This window comes from Oratosquilla oratoria, chromosome 24 (assembly GCF_046742065.1).
Source record: "Oratosquilla oratoria isolate Oo_2021 chromosome 24, ASM4674206v1, whole genome shotgun sequence".
Taxonomy (NCBI): Eukaryota; Metazoa; Arthropoda; class Malacostraca; order Stomatopoda; family Squillidae; genus Oratosquilla; species Oratosquilla oratoria.
Window position 1 is genome coordinate 48,046,845 of NC_134800.1, and position 20,000 is coordinate 48,066,844.

The 20,000-nt window shown below is 40.9% G+C and overlaps 1 protein-coding gene across 1 annotated transcript in view; it reads left to right on the forward strand.

The window, feature by feature from the left end:
• The window catches only part of LOC143038341 (uncharacterized), a 566,711-nt gene that overhangs the window by 490,873 nt on the left and 55,838 nt on the right, over positions 1-20,000 (forward strand). The window lies entirely within an intron of this gene.

A 20,000-nucleotide genomic window follows, 5' to 3' on the forward strand; every position in this document is an offset into this window, starting at 1 on the left:
AAACAGAATAATGCTATCTCAGCTGTTGACTTTAACAACGCATGCATATATATATATATATATATATTGGTGAAGCGTGGCAGGAGATTCTCTCTGAGGCATATTCTGTTAAAAACGACAGCAAAAGAATTATTGATTAGTTTTTTCCGTGAGCTCTCAAGCTTGCGAAAAGTAGATTTTTGGTAGGGGGAAAGGGAGTAAATCAGATTTCCAAAATTCATAGGAAACACAAAAGTTATAATAGACACAAAAGTATAGTACACAATAAACACAATACAAGAAATTAATACAAGAAATACAGCAAAAAACAAAATACAAGCACAACAAAATAGTTATCAAGACGTTTCGCAGATCTTTCTGCATCCTCAGTTGAAGTGAAAAGAAAGGGAAAGGGAGCATATTTTAAATGAAATGGGAAGCACGGGGAGAAGTCACCGTGTTGCAACTGGGGGAAGTCACACGCAGGACCACAAACACTGGGAGAGATCACAAGTTGGCGGAAATGGTACTCGGGGAGGTCACTCCCGGGTTCGGCGCCAATCTGCTTCTCAGTCTTTGGGAACGACGTATGGTAGGAAGTTCTTCCCTTTCGCGGGGAATGGGGAGCCTCTGGGAAGGAGAGCCCGATGTCTTGGGATTGTCCATCTGGCTCCTCCGAACAGGTTTCATGCTAGGGAGGAGGGCGAAATCATTTACCTGCCTATTAATGGCAGGTTGCAGCTCCTTTATCCATATGGCTTCCAAGATAGCCAAGCGCTGAGGGTCCTCTTCTTTTGCCACAACTTCGGTGTTTTTTACCATAGTCTCCCTATCGAGGTGGCGTCGATGCTGGGTCCAGTGGTGTTGCTTGGGTCCTCCGTGTTGCAAGTGCATGGTGATTCTTCTAGATAATGTGGTGGTCGTCCTTCCCACGTAGACAGAAAGGGGCGTGCAGTCCTCCTCTGGGCATGTGTATTTATATACTACGTGGGATTGACGAACCTCCTGGGGTTCTGGAGCGGGGTTGTTCCTTAAAAGTACATATATATATATATATATGTACATATATATATATATATATGTACATATATATATATATATATATACAGTATATATAAGAACATAAGAATAAAAGAGACTGTAAGAGACCATAAGGCCTACACTATATACATATATATATATATATATATATATATATATATATATTATAAGAACATACATAAGAACATAAGAATAAAGGAGACTGCAAGAGACCATAAGGCCTATACTATATACATATATATATATATATATATATATATATATATATATATATATATGTATATGCGTAAGTAACCACTAGGAAAGTAAACTAACGAAGCAGAGCGCTTTCGTATAATTGCATCTTCAGTGACATCCTATGCCTGTGGCCCATTGAAGATAATGTAAATTATTTTTTATGTAAATTTAATAATTTGGTCAGTTCCATTAAGTTCACGGTGGAGATAGAGAATAAAGATATTTTGCCTTTTCTTGATTGTAGTATCTACCGCCGTGAAAGTGAGTTGAAGTTTAGTGTATATCGTAAACCAACCAATTTTTGTTCATATACACTATTATTCCTCACACCCTGATAGCGTAAAACGATATGTTTTTTCTTCGATGTTTCTCAGGGCCCTACGCATTTGCAGCCCAGATTACATCGATGATGAAATAAGATGTATTTACGATATTGGTACTAAGCTGCAATACCCCACACATGTTCTTGATACAACTTACAATTGTGCTAAAAGGACATTTCATAACCTTAGGTCAACTCAAACTTTCAATATGAAGAACTTGCTAATTCTACCGTACCAAGAGAACCTGCAAAAGATTCCAAATATGATACGTAATTTCGACATTAATGTAGTTTTTAACAATAAGAACACTGTAAGACAATTGCTCATAAATAATTCTGTCAATGGTGATAAAGGGTGTGTGTGTGCAAAATACCTTCTAAATCATGTAATCAGTTTTATGTTGGTCAGACTGCTAAAACACTCAAAACAAGAATCAATCAACACAAGAAATACGTTAGAGAGGGAAACCAATCTAGCGGCATATTCAACCACATGAACCATTTTAACCACCCACTTGACTGGGATACCGCTAAAGTCATCACATACAACAATAACATCACAGAAAGAAATTTAATTGAATACAGTTTGATCAAATCTAGTAAGGGAATAAATGTTAATCTCTATCAAGATTTGTACAAATTAGATAGTTATATTTGTCATGAAATTTCAAAATTATTCAAATTGTAATATATCAGTTAAGAGCAATTGTCCCATACTTGTTGGTTACCAGGACGGTATCAAATATCACGTGTATTTCTTCCACTATCTCTCCGAATCCCTCTTCACCATGTCTCACTCAGTCATATATTCTGTACCTTGTTTCTTCATTTTATAATTCCTTCTTTGTATTAGCACTAAAGATGTAATTATACGAAAGCGCTCTGCTTCGTTAGTTGACTTTTCCTAGTGGTTACTTACGCATTTGTGATCACACGTTTCTAGTGTTTTTATTGCATATATATATATATATACATATATATATATATATATATACATATATACATATATATATATACATATATACATATATATATACATACATATATATATATATATATATATGTATATATATATATATATATAGGCAGGGTGAGACTTGGGTGAAAAAGGAAAGGGAAGCCACACAACTGTTGAAAAATTCACAAAGAAGAGAAATGGAGTGTAAAACCTTGAGGACTATTGCACTAGACTCTTGATCACAATTGTACAAATAATCCTGCAAAATCAAAAGCGAACAACGCGCATGTTAATGAGGATGTGCGCGCACACACGACCAGACACTCCTTTAGTCTGGGTTTGCCTTTGCCCAGAAGCGTCTCAAGTATTCTTGAATTACTTCCTCTGGGTTTCCAAGGAACCGCACAGTTACCACTTTCTCTTCTCGAAATTTGGACTCTGTCGCCAATATTGGGGACCTTCTTGTTCACAATTGTTACAATAAGCCTCCAATTCCTATTTGTTTCTTACTTGAGACTAAGATGTTGCTTAACAGTAATGGAGACCTGGTCATATACTCCAGTAAATTACTTGGTTATATTGTATATTTATTATATGCCATTATATACACAAACACCTAAATGCAAGTGTATGTGCGTATATGCATTAATGTATGAACACATATATGTACGATTGTATGCGTGTGTGCGTATTTCATGTGTATGTACGTGTGCGTGTGTGTGTGTGTGTGTGTGTGTGTGTGTGTGTGTGTGTGTGTGTGTGTGTGTGTGTGTGTGTGTGTGTGTGTGTGTGTGTGTGTGTGTGTGTGTGTGTGTGTGTGTGTGTGTGTGTGTGTGTGTGTGTGTGTGTGTGTGTGTGTGTGTGTGTGTGTGTGTGTGTGTGTGTGTGTGTGTGTGTGTTTACATACACATCACAAGACTTTATTTTCCCCTTCCTACCAATAGCAAACTCTACCAATTCCATTTCCATTACTTTCAAGTAAGAATAACTTTACCGACAAGTTCCTTGCACGGAGAGAGAAAGAGAGAGAGAGAGAGAGAGAGAGAGAGAGAGAGAGAGAGAGAGAGAGAGAAAGAGAGAGAGAGAGGAAGAGAGAATTGGGTAGTTTTGGGAGAGAGGTCGGGATTTAATGGGAATGCAAATTAAAGATCAGTTTGCAAATAGTTCGAAAAGCGAGTCTTCTGACTTCCTTGGAATGTGTTTCGGAAATCATTAGGAGGAAGAGAAACTCAGGAGTTTGCGTTTATTCATTACAACGTTTCTATCCTCTGGACCTTGCTAGCGTTAAGCGATTTTATTCAGAGAAAGGCCCCATCACCACCTTGACCGTGGGAGACATGAGGGTCAGATTTAGTTCAGGTTTTCAATGCAAGTGAATAAAATCGCCCTATATCAACCATTATAAAGACTTCATTGAGTTCAAGAATGAATCTCCCTTTTTGTACCTGATGGCCATTTTCTTTTTCATCCTGAATTGCTTCAGCTTCCATGACCCACCCCCACCCTGAAGCCAAAGAGGCTATAGCCTCTGGTTTAGTCATCTCCTGAAGTCAGAGCCACGTCTCATAGCCCGTTTCTTCGGTCCCGTTCTCAGTTCGAGCATTCTATAGTGTTTGCAGACACGAAAGAGAATATTGTTCTTGGTGACGGAGTCACAGTCGGGACAAACCAGCGGTCAGATTTCACACAGATGTTAAGTCCGTCACCGAATATTATTCTTGCTCCTGTCTAAAGACAGTGTATTCTCGTAGGAAAAGAGATTTCCAAGGTTATTCTACCGCGCGGTTGCTCACTGGATACCGTGTCGAACTCATGAGCCGATGGTCATGAGTTCGATTCCCGGACCCGCTGCGTGATTTTTGCGTCGGTTCCCGACAGTCCTGGCCAGGCGGGGAGGCGACACAAACATCGGCCTAAAAAAATAGAATAAAAAATAATAATACAGATAAAAAATATATATATATTGATAAATAAATAAAAAGTTTCGCTACAACTGACAGGGGTTTTTCACTTCCCACTACGTGGGAGTGGTATATACTTAATTCTATTCTATGCGTCTTCTCGGTGCTCCCCCCCCACCCTCATGACCCCATTTGTGGTTTAAGGGCTTATGGGCTATTTCGTTTAGCCCTTTCTGTCATGGTCATTACCACCAGCCTAATCTGTTCACCAGCCTTGTAGCCTCTTTGTGCATCTAGGTGATTTCATTCACCTCGGGAAAGAGTAAAATATAGATCCTGAGGAATTTTCGAAAACTTTGAATTTCCAACTCCCTTGCTGGACCAGAACCATCTTGTTTTACTCTTTGAGTTCAAAAGTAACTTGCATTGGGTCCTCACCAACTCACTGCAAATAGTTGTATATGTACGTATATGCATTAATGTATGAGCACATGTATGTGTGTATAAACACACACACATAGATATGTGTGTAAATATGCAAACGCATATATGTATAAACACATATATGCTTTGACCGCACATTCTAATTAGTCTTTCCTATGTTTCTACCTTTCTCCCATATCCCCCCTCCTCTTCCTTCACTCCCCTCTTCCCTTCCCCTCTTCCCTTCCCCTCTTCCCTTCCCCTCTTCCCTTCCCCTCTTCCCTTCCCCTCCTACGAATACGCGACCCGAAAGCATTTCCTCCCCCTTCCCCCTTCTCGACCCAAAAGCATTTCCTCCCCTTTTCTCCCCTTACCTTCCCTTCGTTCCCTTTCTTCCTCCTTTCCCTTACTCGACCCAAAAGCATCCCCTCCCCTTCCCTCCCTTTACCTCACTTTCCCTTCCCTTCCCTTCCCTTTCCCTTCCCTCATTTCCCTTCCCTTTGCCTTCTCTCCTCTTTGCTCCCTTTCCTCCCCCTTCCCCCTACTCGACCCGAAACTATTTCCTCCCCTTCCCTCCCCTTTGCTCCCTTTCCTCCCCCTTCCCCCTACTCGACCCGAAACTATTTCCTCCCTTTCCCTCCCCTTCCCTCCCCTTCGCTCCCTTTCCCTCCCCTTTCCTCCCCCTTCCCCCTACTCGATCCAAGATCATTTCCTCCCCTTCCCTCCCCTTCCTTCCCTTTCTTCCTTCTTTCCTCCCCTTCCCCCCTTCCTCACCCTTCCCCTTACTCGACCCAAAAACATCAGCCCTCCCCATGTTGTCTCCCCTCTTCCTCTCTTTCCCCCCTTCCCCCTACTCGACCCAAAAATATTTCCTCCTCTTCCCTCCCCCTTCCATCCCTTCCCTTTCCTCCCTTTTTCCTCCCCTTCCCCCCTTTCCTCCCCCTTTCCTTACTCGACCCAAAAAAATTCCTTCCATTCCCTTACCTTCCCTTCCTTTCCTTCCCCTTCCCTCCCCACTTCCTATTTCCTCCCCTTTACCCTTACATTTCCCAAAATAATTTCCATTCATTCCCTTATCTTTCCTCCCTTTCCTCCTCCCTCCCTTCCCTTTCCTCCCCCTTCCGTCTTCCTTTCTTCCCCTTTTCCTCCCCCTTCTCTTACCTTCCCTCCATTTCCTCCCCCTCCCCTACCTTTCCTCCCCATTTCCTCCCCATTCCGTCTCCCTTTCCTCCCCTTTTCCTCCCCTTTCCTCCCCCTTTCCTCCCCCTTTCGTCTCCCTTTCCTCCCCTTTCCTCCCCCTTCCATCTCCCTTCCCTCCCCTTTTCCTCCCCTTTCCTCCCACTTTCCTGCCCCTTTCGTCTCCCTTTCCTCCCCTTTCCTCCCCCTTCCGTCTCCCTTCCCTCCCCTTTTCCTCCCCCTTTCCTCCCCGTTTCCTCCCCCTTTCCTCCCCCGTTTCCTCCCCCTTTCCTCCCCCGTTTCCTCCCCCTTTCCTCCCCCTTTCCTCCCCTTTTCCTCCCCGTTTTCTCCCCTTTTCCTCCCCCTTTCCTCCCCCTTTCCTCCCCCTTTTCTCCCCGTTCCCCTACTCGAACTAATAGCCTTTACGTCTTGTCCCCCCACCCACCCGGTGGGGGGTGGGGGGAGGGAGGAGGGGGACAAACATCTTTTCCCCAATGCGGACATCACAGCTCACTCAAGCTCTCTTGGCGTCAGATATAAATTTCCCCTTCTGACATCGACCACATGCAAACCCGTCTTTTAATTTTTTCTCTCCTCTGTGTGTGAAAATCTTGTTTCTTTCTTTTTTCTATTATTCTCCTTCTTTATTGGGTGATACGTTCTCTTCCTTTTCATCCCCTCTTTTGTTTATCTTCAGCTACGTTTTTCCTTTCTTTTCGCTCTGTTTTGTTTTTTTTGTCATTTCTTGTCATTTTTATAGAGTAATCTGTTTTTTCTGACATTCTTTATCTCGTGTAATTTTATAGGTGACGTGAAATACATGTGCCTATTCATTTTTCTTTCTTTCTCCTCTCTCTCTCTCTCTCTCTCTCTCTCTCTCTCTTTCTATATTTTTTTCTCGCAGTTGATGATTAATATGACTGTTGCTGATATTCTGTCACAGCATCATCATCATCGTAATCATAGTCACCTTCATCATCATTTATCATCATCATAATGAATGTCACTTCCTTGTCATCATCAACATCATCATTATCATCGCCATTACCATCACCACCACCACAATCACCATCACCACCATTAACACCATCACAACTATCACTATCATCACTATCATCTTCATCACCAAATCGGAAAATGGAGGCTGCCATACCTTCATCACGACTTTAATTTTGACGACGATGACGACGAAGACGACGACGACGATGACGACGAAGACGACGGCGACGATGATGACGACGACGACGACGACGTAGACGACGACGTAGACGACGCAGTAGTATTAGTAGTAGTAGTAGTAGTAGTAGTAGTAGTAGTAGTAGTAGTAGTAGTAGTAGTAGTAGTAGTAGTAGTAGTAGTAGAAGAAGTAGTAGTAGTAGTAGTAGTAGTAGTAGTAGTAGTAGTAGTAGTAGTAGTAGTAGTAGTAGTAGTAGTAGTAGTAGTAGTAGTAGTAGTTTCCTCGTTCCACCTGCAGAATTAATTGACCTTACTCTCACCTCCTCTCACAGTTCCCGTTCTCTCTGCCAAGAAAACACTACCACCCATTCCCCTCACCCACCCTCTCCCCTCACCCACCCTCTCCCCTCACCCACCCTTTATCAGGAGTTGAGTTTACATTTACATGATACTCGTACTTCCACCCCAACCCAACTATTAACCTCCCTACCCTTCCCCTTGCCCTCCTCTTCCCCCTCCTTCCCCTCCTCCGGTCTCCTCCCCGTCCATGCACGGGGCTTACGAGCTCTGATCACCCACTTAAATTAATGAAAGCACGAAACTTGGTTACCCAAGTTTCGGTCCGGCGAGCGCGCGCATGGAACCGTCTTTAATTGTGACCCGGAGTTCGCGTTTGGCGACGGTCCCGGTGTGCAAGATCTCTTGGCCGTGAGTTCGATATCTTGCGAAGCCGAGGGCCTGAATATTGCGGGGATTACGGTCATGTGTTATGCATGGGATAGTGGAGATTACCGAAGTGAGTTTCTCGTTCTATATCTGGCTTGTTTTTTTTTTATGTCTACTATTATTTTTTATGTATCCTCGGTAGGCATGGACCCAGTGGACCAAGTAAGCCTTCAATGTAATATGTGTAAGTATATATATATATATATATATATGTATATATATATATATATATATATATATATATATATATACAGGTAGTTCTCGTTTTGTGCGAGATATGGGTTCCTACAGGCTTCGCACAAACTGAAATCGCACAAAAAAAAAAACATATTTTCCCCATAAGAAACAATGGATAATAGGGGGGATGAGTGTTTTGGCCCAAAAAACTTCCATTTTTTGAACGAAAAACACATTTATTTGACTGATAAAGTGAACATGTTCTAAAAATGTATCATTCTAAACCTATGCGTAACACTAAGGTGTAAATAAAGTATAAATAAAGCAACCATTAACACTTAATACGATGCTCCCTCACTTCTCACAGTCCCTCACAATCACTTGCCATCTTCGTCTGTGCTGTCCACCTCCTCTGGCACATCCACTTCCACTTCCACTTCCTCTCCTATAGCTTCAGGGTCATCCACTTCCTCTTCCTCTTCTGTCACTGGTTGCACAGGCGGTTTATTGAAAAACTCCAGCATGGTGGTCTGGCGGTTTTTCTTTTGAAATTCAGTCTGCTTGTGAGTGTTGCTGAAAAGTGTGTCCATACACTTTCTTGTGATTGTGGTGCTTCGTTCAACATTGGGGTCGTGTTCTTCCAGCATGGCAAAACCTTCTTTTATTTTTCCTAATGCTTCACTGATAACAGTGGCAGTGAGCGTCCGTCCTCCCTCAGCCTTGTCTGCCGCTGCCGTCGCTTCTGCTTCTTCTCTTTCCCTCTTGTTCTCTTCTTCGATGTCCAGCAGGTCTTCATTGCTCAATTCTTGTCTGTGTGACTGAAGCAGTTGATCAATGTCCTCTTCCTCCACTTCATCAAGGCCTAAATCCTGGGCATAGCTGATTGTGTCCTTGTTTGCCTTCGAAACGATGTCGTCCACATTGAAGTCTTCGAAGGAATTAACAAACTGAGGACACAGTTTTTTCCAAACACCATTCAGACATTTCGTTGGCACTTCATCCCAGGACTGCTTGATAAAGGTTACAGCATCTTTTATTGTAAAATTCTTCCAGAAATCTCGTAGCGTCTTGTTCATCTCGTTCGTTTTCTTTACTGCAGCAGCCATCGTAGACCTCAGGTAGTAGGACTTGAAGGTTTGAATCAGCCCCTGGTCACAGGGCTGCAGCAGAGAAGTCGTGTTGGGAGGCAGAAAGGCCAGCTTGATGTTGTTGCTGAGATTTTCAAGACTGGCTGGATGACTGGGAGCATTGTCTACCAGCAACAAGATCTTGAAGGGGATGCCTTCCTTGTTGCAGTAGGCTTTCAGCTCGCTGTGCAACTTGTTCTTGTAATGGTCACTGAATATTTTCCCAGTCAACCAGCCCTTCTTGTTGATGTACCAGTGGACTGTCAGGAAAGCCCGGTCATATCCCCGAAACACACAAATTATCCAAGCATTAATGTTTGGCCATGCTCCATTTTCTTAAAAAAGAAAATGTATGAGCCACTTGCTTGCATCACAAACCTAAGCATTTTCAATGTCACTTGTGTACACTTCACAAAACCTGATTAATTAATGGTATTAAATATTTTATTATCTAATACAATCAATAACAATAACAACATAAGAACTGTAGAATAAATAAATAAATAGTAAATAAACCAATCTTACCTTAATGGCTCTGGGGTTCTGAAAGTAATAGATGAGGACAGGCTTTAGCCTGCAGTACCCCTCAGCATTGGCCCTCAGCAGCAGCATGAGGCAGTCCTTGGATGCCTTAAAACCTGGCGACATCTTCTCTTCCTGTGCGATGTATGTCTTTGTTGGCATCTTTTTCCAGTAAAGGCTGGTCTCATCTACATTGAACACTTGCTTGGATGAGCATTGTCCTTCTTCCAGGGTCTTCTTAAGCATCTCTGGGAATTTTCTGGCTGGCTGATTCTGTGTCTGCTGATGCTGCTTCTCTTTGGCCATTTTGATGTTATGAAACCCGTGTCTTAGCTTAAATTTTGCAAACCAACCAGAACTTGCTTGGAAGGATGTATTTGGCCCGTCATTTCCTTCGATGTCGTTAATGAGGCTTTTAGCTTTTTCCTGAATGATGGCCAAACTAACAGGAATGCTGTTCTTGTTCTGGTGTTGAATCCAATTCGCCAGCATTTTTTCCATCCTCTCCATGGCCGACGATCTGCTGTAGGCTACCCTCTGCAATGTCCTAGACGAACCTGCTTCCACAGTTGCTCGTATTTTTGCAGCATTGTCTCGGACGCGCCGTAGTGTGCTCTCCCCCAATCCAAAGGCATGGGATATGATCGAAGTTTTTTGTCCTTGGTCATACCGGCTCAAAATTTCCATTTTCTTAGCCAGAGTGAGTGACTTGCGCTGTATTTTCTTAGCTGGAGGGCCGCTGCTGGTTCCAGGAGAAGATGAAGGACGTTTTGGGGCCATTTTGACGAATGAGTAAACTGGTTGGACTGGCTGTGACTGCAAACACACGAGAGGGCTGTAAACATTGAACTGGGAGCGGGAGCGGCCGCCTGTCGGCAGGCAGCGGAACTACGTATCTGGCGCACTGTTTGAAATGCGGTTGGGGCAAATCGCATCTTAGCGAACAGATCGCACAATTTTAATTAATTATAATATTTCTAATGTCGCATCTTAGCGAATTCGCACAAACAGAACACGCACAAAACGAGAACTACCTGTATATATAAATGTATGTATATATATATATATGTATATATATGTGTATGTATATATATATGTGTATATATATGTGTATGTATATATATATGTGTATATATCTATATATGTATATATATGTACAGTATATATATATATATATACATATATATACATATATATACATATATATATATATACATATATATACACATATACACATATATATATACACATATATATATATATATACATATATATATATCACAACTAACACCACAGTCGGACGAAAGAAAGAGTTGCGTAAGCGGAACTATATATTTCGATTGCTACCTGCAATCCTCTTCAGTAGTACAAAGTGGCAGGGAGGAGGCTATCTTAAGTAGCAACCTCTTACAAAAGAAAGGGAACACGAGAAAATACAGAACATCACTGCCCCAACCCTAGTTGACCTGAGGCTGACACGAGGTCGGGTCAGGGGGAGGGGGAGGAAGCTTGTTGACAATATTTTTGGTGATGAATAGTCCTGAAATGATGTCTGGGGTCCATTGACCCTTGGAAATATTCATCGTGGGCAGATAATCAATTAATGTTGATTCCACCATTTTCCTTCTGAACCCACACCCTGATTTGTAAATGAGATCAGATTTCTCCCAGTCCATCCGGTGATTAAATTTATCAACGTGTTGAAACACTGCTGAATTTATTTGGCCATATCTAATCGACCTTTTGTGTTCATTTAATCTTGTCGGTAGGTCTCTTCCCGTCTGGCCAATGTAAGAAAGGTTACAATCTTTACATGGAAGGGAGTAAACACCTGGGATATGTTCTTCCTTCAACCTCTGGTGAACATTAACAACTTTTTTATTAATAGTATTGGGGTAGTTATGAATTAAATTTACTTTCTCTTTGGGAAGAAACTTGGACAATTGACTGATGGACTCTGAGAAGGGGATGACTAGGGGATTTTGTCTCTCTTTCTTTAACTTAGTGGAAGGGTGTTTGAAAAAACTTGCTCTGGCTTGACTAAGGGCTTTATCCAGAAACCAATGAGGGTAGGCTAATTTTGTTAATTGGGACTTGATGGAAGTTAATTCGTGTTCTAAAAATTGGGGGCTACAAATCCTAAAGGCTCGGAGAAAAAGTCCCGAAGCTACACTCCTTTTAATGTGATCTGGGTGATGACTGAAGAAATGGAGGTAACTACCTGAATGAGTGTTCTTTCTAAAAACAGTAAAGGCAAGCTTATTCCCATTCCTCATGATTAAGATGTCTAAAAAGGGGATTTTGTCATCTTTTTCCCATTCCACTTTGAACTTGATGTTGGTTGTTAAATTATTTAGTTTATCTAGAAAAATATCAAAAGGACCCCAACTCTCATCCCAAAGAGTGAAAATATCATCAACGTATCTTAACCAAATCATACCTGGGGGTTTAATTGTTGGAAGAAGAACACTCTCAAAGTATTCCATGTAAAGATTAGCCAGAACAGGAGAAAGATTCGAACCCATGCTACAACCAAACTTTTGCCTGAAAAACCGATTTTGAAAGGAAAAGACATTAGATGACACGCAGGTGCGTACAAGAGCAATGATTTTGGAAACCGGAAGGGGGAATTTGTCTTGGAATGGTTGTAGCTTAGTTTCTAGAAAGGACAAAACATCATCAACACAAATGTTCGTAAATAATGAGATAATATCAAGACTTAATAAGCGACGGCCTACTATATTAATCTCCTTTATTTTCTGGATGAAATCTTCTGAATGTTTCAAATGGGAATTGGAAAATTTGCCCACAAATGGTGATAATAAACCCGCAAGCCATTTAGAGAGTTTGCTGGAACAAGAACCCCTGTTGGAAATAATGGGCCTTAATGGGGTACCCTCTTTATGTAACTTGGGGAGGCCGTAAAAATAAGGGAGCTTGGGAGTAAAAAACTTTAAGTTTGGACACTTGTTCACTAGTGGTGATCTTACGAACTTGCTTATTAAAAGAGGCAGCCATGTCTTTTAAGGGGTTTTTGGTGAGTTTCTCGTATGTATTTTGATCATTAAGAAGCTCCATAGCTTTATCAACATACGAGTCTAGGTCTAAAACAACTACTTTACCCCCTTTATCTGCCTTGGTGATAATTATGTTACTTAGTTTTTTTAATTCTTCTATACCCATTTGGTAACGTTTGGGTAGACCATTGTTGTCCTTGAAACAATCTGAAATGCTGTTCAAGAGCACCCCTTTGAGACATAATAGGTCTTTCTCATAATTATTATGGGACAAGAACTTATCAAAACCTACCAAGAAGTCCATAGCATTGTGTTTTTCCGGTTTTAAAGCAAAATTCAAACCAAGACCTAACACTTCTAATTGTGATTTTGAAAGTACTGTGCTAGAAAGATTGACGACATTATCAGAAGAAGCAAACTTAGACCAAATGCTGTTATTACATAACCTAAAAAGTTTCTTATTGAGGATCACAATGTGTTTGTCACTTACGACACTGGCTTGTTGTTGGGCTCTGTGTAGAAGTGACTTGAAGACGTGTTCATCCCGGCAATGGAAAAGAAGATCTCTGGTGGTGGACCGAAGGTGAAGAAAAGCGTTGTCAAGGTCTAATGACGCCAATTGAATCCGATCCGATAAAAAGGCTCTGATGTAAGTGGGAAAACTGTAACCCAATTGCTTGTGTTTGTGGAAACCAAACGACCGGGGGCAAACCTGTTTCCGCCAAACAATTGGACAGAAAAGTTTTCTGGTTCTTCCTTTTCTTGCTTGCGATCAAGGAAGATTCGAAACGTCTGTAGGGATGTTTGAGGTCGGGGTAGTGATGAAAAATGTTGTTGATAGAAGAAAGAAGCTCCATCGTGGTGGGTCAATCACAGGTGAGAAATGTAGTAACACATTTATAAATCACAACTAACACCACAGTCGGACGAAAGAAAGAGTTGCGTAAGCGGAACTATATATTTCGATTGCTACCTGCAATCCTCTTCAGTAGTACAAAGTGGCAGGGAGGAGGCTATCTTAAGTAGCAACCTCTTACAAAAGAAAGGGAACACGAGAAAATACAGAACATCACTGCCCCAACCCTAGTTGACCTGAGGCTGACACGAGGTCGGGTCAGGGGGAGGTCGATTAGATATGGCCAAATAAATTCAGCAGTGTTTCAACACGTTGATAAATTTAATCACCGGATGGACTGGGAGAAATCTGATCTCATTTACAAATCAGGGTGTGGGTTCAGAAGGAAAATGGTGGAATCAACATTAATTGATTATCTGCCCACGATGAATATTTCCAAGGGTCAATGGACCCCAGACATCATTTCAGGACTATTCATCACCAAAAATATTGTCAACAAGCTTCCTCCCCCTCCCCCTGACCCGACCTCGTGTCAGCCTCAGGTCAACTAGGGTTGGGGCAGTGATGTTCTGTATTTTCTCGTGTTCCCTTTCTTTTGTAAGAGGTTGCTACTTAAGATAGCCTCCTCCCTGCCACTTTGTACTACTGAAGAGGATTGCAGGTAGCAATCGAAATATATAGTTCCGCTTACGCAACTCTTTCTTTCGTCCGACTGTGGTGTTAGTTGTGATTTATAAATGTGTTACTACATTTCTCACCTGTGATTGACCCACCACGATGGAGCTTCTTTCTTCTATCAACAACATTTTTCATCACTACCCCGACCTCAAACATCCCTACAGACGTTTCGAATCTTCCTTGATCGCAAGCAAGAAAAGGAAGAACCAGAAAACTTTTCTGTCCAATTGTTTGGCGGAACAGGTTTGCCCCCGGTCGTTTGGTTTCCACAAACACAAGCAATTGGGTTACAGTTTTCCCACTTACATCAGAGCCTTTTTATCGGATCGGATTCAATTGGCGTCATTAGACCTTGACAACGCTTTTCTTCACCTTCGGTCCACCACCAGAGATCTTCTTTTCCATTGCCGGGATGAACACGTCTTCAAGTCACTTCTACACAGAGCCCAACAACAAGCCAGTGTCGTAAGTGACAAACACATTGTGATCCTCAATAAGAAACTTTTTAGGTTATGTAATAACAGCATTTGGTCTAAGTTTGCTTCTTCTGATAATGTCGTCAATCTTTCTAGCACAGTACTTTCAAAATCACAATTAGAAGTGTTAGGTCTTGGTTTGAATTTTGCTTTAAAACCGGAAAAACACAATGCTATGGACTTCTTGGTAGGTTTTGATAAGTTCTTGTCCCATAATAATTATGAGAAAGACCTATTATGTCTCAAAGGGGTGCTCTTGAACAGCATTTCAGATTGTTTCAAGGACAACAATGGTCTACCCAAACGTTACCAAATGGGTATAGAAGAATTAAAAAAACTAAGTAACATAATTATCACCAAGGCAGATAAAGGGGGTAAAGTAGTTGTTTTAGACCTAGACTCGTATGTTGATAAAGCTATGGAGCTTCTTAATGATCAAAATACATACGAGAAACTCACCAAAAACCCCTTAAAAGACATGGCTGCCTCTTTTAATAAGCAAGTTCGTAAGATCACCACTAGTGAACAAGTGTCCAAACTTAAAGTTTTTACTCCCAAGCTCCCTTATTTTTACGGCCTCCCCAAGTTACATAAAGAGGGTACCCCATTAAGGCCCATTATTTCCAACAGGGGTTCTTGTTCCAGCAAACTCTCTAAATGGCTTGCGGGTTTATTATCACCATTTGTGGGCAAATTTTCCAATTCCCATTTGAAACATTCAGAAGATTTCATCCAGAAAATAAAGGAGATTAATATAGTAGGCCGTCGCTTATTAAGTCTTGATATTATCTCATTATTTACGAACATTTGTGTTGATGATGTTTTGTCCTTTCTAGAAACTAAGCTACAACCATTCCAAGACAAATTCCCCCTTCCGGTTTCCAAAATCATTGCTCTTGTACGCACCTGCGTGTCATCTAATGTCTTTTCCTTTCAAAATCGGTTTTTCAGGCAAAAGTTTGGTTGTAGCATGGGTTCGAATCTTTCTCCTGTTCTGGCTAATCTTTACATGGAATACTTTGAGAGTGTTCTTCTTCCAACAATTAAACCCCCAGGTATGATTTGGTTAAGATACGTTGATGATATTTTCACTCTTTGGGATGAGAGTTGGGGTCCTTTTGATATTTTTCTAGATAAACTAAATAATTTAACAACCAACATCAAGTTCAAAGTGGAATGGGAAAAAGATGACAAAATCCCCTTTTTAGACATCTTAATCATGAGGAATGGGAATAAGCTTGCCTTTACTGTTTTTAGAAAGAACACTCATTCAGGTAGTTACCTCCATTTCTTCAGTCATCACCCAGATCACATTAAAAGGAGTGTAGCTTCGGGACTTTTTCTCCGAGCCTTTAGGATTTGTAGCCCCCAATTTTTAGAACACGAATTAACTTCCATCAAGTCCCAATTAACAAAATTAGCCTACCCTCATTGGTTTCTGGATAAAGCCCTTAGTCAAGCCAGAGCAAGTTTTTTCAAACACCCTTCCACTAAGTTAAAGAAAGAGAGACAAAATCCCCTAGTCATCCCCTTCTCAGAGTCCATCAGTCAATTGTCCAAGTTTCTTCCCAAAGAGAAAGTAAATTTAATTCATAACTACCCCAATACTATTAATAAAAAAGTTGTTAATGTTCACCATAGGTTGAAGGAAGAACATATCCCAGGTGTTTACTCCCTTCCATGTAAAGATTGTAACCTTTCTTACATTGGCCAGACGGGAAGAGACCTACCGACAAGATTAAATGAACACAAAAGGTCGATTAGATATGGCCAAATAAATTCAGCAGTGTTTCAACACGTTGATAAATTTAATCACCGGATGGACTGGGAGAAATCTGATCTCATTTACAAATCAGGGTGTGGGTTCAGAAGGAAAATGGTGGAATCAACATTAATTGATTATCTGCCCACGATGAATATTTCCAAGGGTCAATGGACCCCAGACATCATTTCAGGACTATTCATCACCAAAAATATTGTCAACAAGCTTCCTCCCCCTCCCCCTGACCCGACCTCGTGTCAGCCTCAGGTCAACTAGGGTTGGGGCAGTGATGTTCTGTATTTTCTCGTGTTCCCTTTCTTTTGTAAGAGGTTGCTACTTAAGATAGCCTCCTCCCTGCCACTTTGTACTACTGAAGAGGATTGCAGGTAGCAATCGAAATATATAGTTCCGCTTACGCAACTCTTTCTTTCGTCCGACTGTGGTGTTAGTTGTGATTTATAAAATGTGTTACTACATTTCTCACCTGTGGTATATATATATATATATATATATATATATATATATATATATATATATATATATATATGTGTGTGTGTGTGTGTGTGTGTGTGTCTGTGTGTGTGTGTGTGTGTGTGTGTGTGTATGTGTGTGTGTGTGTGTGTGTGTGTGTGTGTGTATTTATATAACATATATACATTATATACTGTATATATATATATATATATATATATATATATATATGTATACACATATATATATATGTATGTATATATATATTGTATATATATACATACATATATATGTATATATATATATATATATATATGTATGCCGTATATACATATTTGTATGTATAAAAATATATATATACATATATATATATAAATATATATATATATATATATATATATACATACATATATATGCATATATATATATATATATATATATAAATATATTTATATATATATATATATATATATATATATATATATATTGAATGAGAATCAGACAAGAAACAATGGTCTCAAACTGTTTGGAAATAGATTCAGTTTGGAAGTAGGTAGAAACAACCTCGCCAACCGTGTAGTTAATGAATGGAATAAACTTCCTGCACAGGTAGTGCAATGTAGTTCAGTTTGAATCTTTAAGAATCATTTAAATAAACACCTAAGCAAGATGCTGTAATGATTATAATTTATTTTATATTGTTTTTGTTTTGCTATCATTTGTCTGTTTGATTCTCATTTATTATTATATGTCAATTTATCATTATTTACTATTTACCTGTATGTTTATTATTTAACTATACATATGCATTTATTCATGTATTTTATTTGTTATTTACACTATTATAGTTTTTGTTTATTAATTTATTATTATTATCATTTTTTCGCATCCGGCCTAGATATGGACCAAAAGGTCTCCTGTTGGCATGCTCCTCCTTTGTAATTCTTTGTAATATATATAATATATATAATATATACATATATATATGTATATATATATACATGTATATATATACATATATATGTGTATATATATATATATATGTATATATATATGTATATATATATATATATATATATATATATATATATATGGGGGGAGTGAGTACGCACAAGATTTCTATAGTACTCCATTTGTTAAATAATCAAGCTTTCGTCTTCAAAGAGACATCTTCAGGATTGACAAAATTCTGTAATTTTAAACAAAAACAAAAGTATTGGTACAATATTGACAAGAAAATAAACATGTAAATAACAGAATGAAAAGACATAACAAAATGTATAAATTAGTAAGATATACACGAGCGGTGTCACGCCTATTAGAGAAATACAATTGGTTGGTGAAAGAGGGGTGTATTACACTCGAACCGTACCTGACCGTTTAGTCTGCCTGGTGGTCGCAGTGGGGTGTGGGAGGAGGGAAGGGGAGGGCGAGGAGGGGACTTCGATATAACGTCGTCTCAAGAGCGCGTCATTATAGAGGGGAATACTGGAGGTCATATTAGATTGGATGTTTATTGTAGGGACATTATCACTGGAAATATCACTAAAAATTATCAATAGAAATAACTCTTTGCGTTGAGTGCAAAAGTTCAGAAAATATTTCTTTGAATTATCATGCGATATTAGATCTTCTTTAGTTCGAGCATTCTTTATTCTTCCTTAGTACTCTCTCTCGCTCCCCTCTCTCTCTCTCTCTCTCTCTCTCTCTCTCTCTCTCTCTCTCTCTCTCTCTCTCTCTCTCTCTCTCTCTCTCTCTCTCTCTCTCTCTCTCTCTCTCTCTCTCTATTGGCTATCCCTTTCTTTTTTGCTACTTCTTTTCCCAATTTACCTCCCTTCATACTTACTTCTCCTCCCTCCTCTTCCTCCTCCACCTCCTCCTCCTCCTCTTCCTCCTCCTCCTACTCCCTCCTCCTCTCCCTCCTCCCCTTTTCCTCCTCCTCCTCTTTCTTCTTTTGTCATTTCTAATCTCCCGAGTCAGCTCGTCGTCTAATACCCCTCCACTCCTCCCTCTCCTCCTCCTCCTCCTCGTCCTTGTCCTCCTCCTCCTCTTCCTTCTTCCCTCCCCCTCATCGCCAACGCGTAATCGTACACTAAATGTTCACGTACCTTCCCTACTCTTCTCTCCTTGCCATCTCTCTTCCCTATTCTTCCTCCACATCCTCTTCTCCTCCATTTCATCTTTCCTCTCCCAAAACTCCCTATCATTTCCTTCCTCCTCCTCCTCCTCCTCCTCCTCTTCCTCTTTCTTCCCTCTTCGTTCTACCCACTTCTCAACCCACCGCTCTTCCTCTCTTCATCCTACACCCACCTTCTCGGCTCCTCTTCCCTCCTCGTCTTCCTTCCTCGTCATCCTCCTCATCCCTCTTTCTCCTCTTTCTCATCCCCTTCTCTTCCCTTCCATTCCATCCTCCCTCTCATCCTCTTCCTCCTTCCTCCTCCTCCTCCTTCCTCCTCCTCCTCCTTCTTACTCCTCCTCATTCCTCTTCCTCCTCCTTCTCCTTCCCTTCTCTTCCCTTCCCTCCCATCCTCCCTCTTCTCCTCCTCCCCCATTCCCTCTTCCTCTTCCTCGGCCCCTCCTCCTCCCTCTACTCCTCTTCCTCGCTCTTCCTCCTCCTCATCCCTCTCCCTTCTCCTTGTCTTCCCATTATCTTCTCTTCCTTCCCATCCTTCCTCTCCTCCTCCTCCTTTTCCTCCCTCTTTCTAATCCTCCTCCTTCCTCCTTCTCCTCCTCCTCCCTTTCCCTGGTCACCTCCTCCCTGTCTTCACGAGTTCGAACCCCTACGTTTGCCACTTCACGAGGAGTTGATGCGTCTTCGGCCAACGTCAATCCCGACACGCAGAATGGATCGATCTGATCCGTAGGACCCCAACCCCCTCCCCCTCTCTCCCCTCCCCCTAACCCTTCCCCTCCCCCTCTCCCCCCTCCTCCTCTCTTTCCCTTCCCTCTTCCCCTCCACCGCCACTACCCTCATG